Source organism: Penaeus monodon, chromosome 28 (assembly GCF_015228065.2).
Source record: "Penaeus monodon isolate SGIC_2016 chromosome 28, NSTDA_Pmon_1, whole genome shotgun sequence".
NCBI classification, from domain to species: Eukaryota; Metazoa; Arthropoda; class Malacostraca; order Decapoda; family Penaeidae; genus Penaeus; species Penaeus monodon.
The window spans coordinates 1,550,991-1,551,364 of NC_051413.1; the positions used below are offsets into that span (position 1 = coordinate 1,550,991).

The window sequence follows — 374 nt, forward strand, 5'->3', positions numbered from 1 at the left end:
ATGCGAGTTGAGTCACAGCAAACTCACACGAAGCGAGCGGCCTGTATTCACTCTTTCTTTCTCTCCCTCTCCCTCCCGCCAGCGTTCAGGTGTGGGTGGGCGAGCGTGGGCGGCAGCGCTGACGTCGTCCCGTGTGACGTGTGGGCGTAAGTGACGGTCGATGCCGCGAAGGCGTGTGTTTAAAGGGCGTCCCAGTGACATGCCTGGGCGTAGCGCGGCCCCCCCCCTCCCTCCCCCCATCATTGCACAGCCTTCCACCCCACCCAGCCGCTACAGCCGTGTAATCGTGCATGCGTAAGTCCGGTAGGTATGCGCTGCGGTACCACGACAGCGGTGTGGGAAATGATACCAACACGGAGTCTGTGGCAAGAACA

General features: G+C 61.8%; 1 protein-coding gene across 1 annotated transcript in view; it reads right to left on the reverse strand.

The window, feature by feature from the left end:
- LOC119591269 (protein tramtrack, beta isoform-like) overlaps positions 1-374 on the reverse strand; it is a gene marked incomplete in the record, with an annotated part of 11,623 nt that overhangs the window by 6,519 nt on the left and 4,730 nt on the right.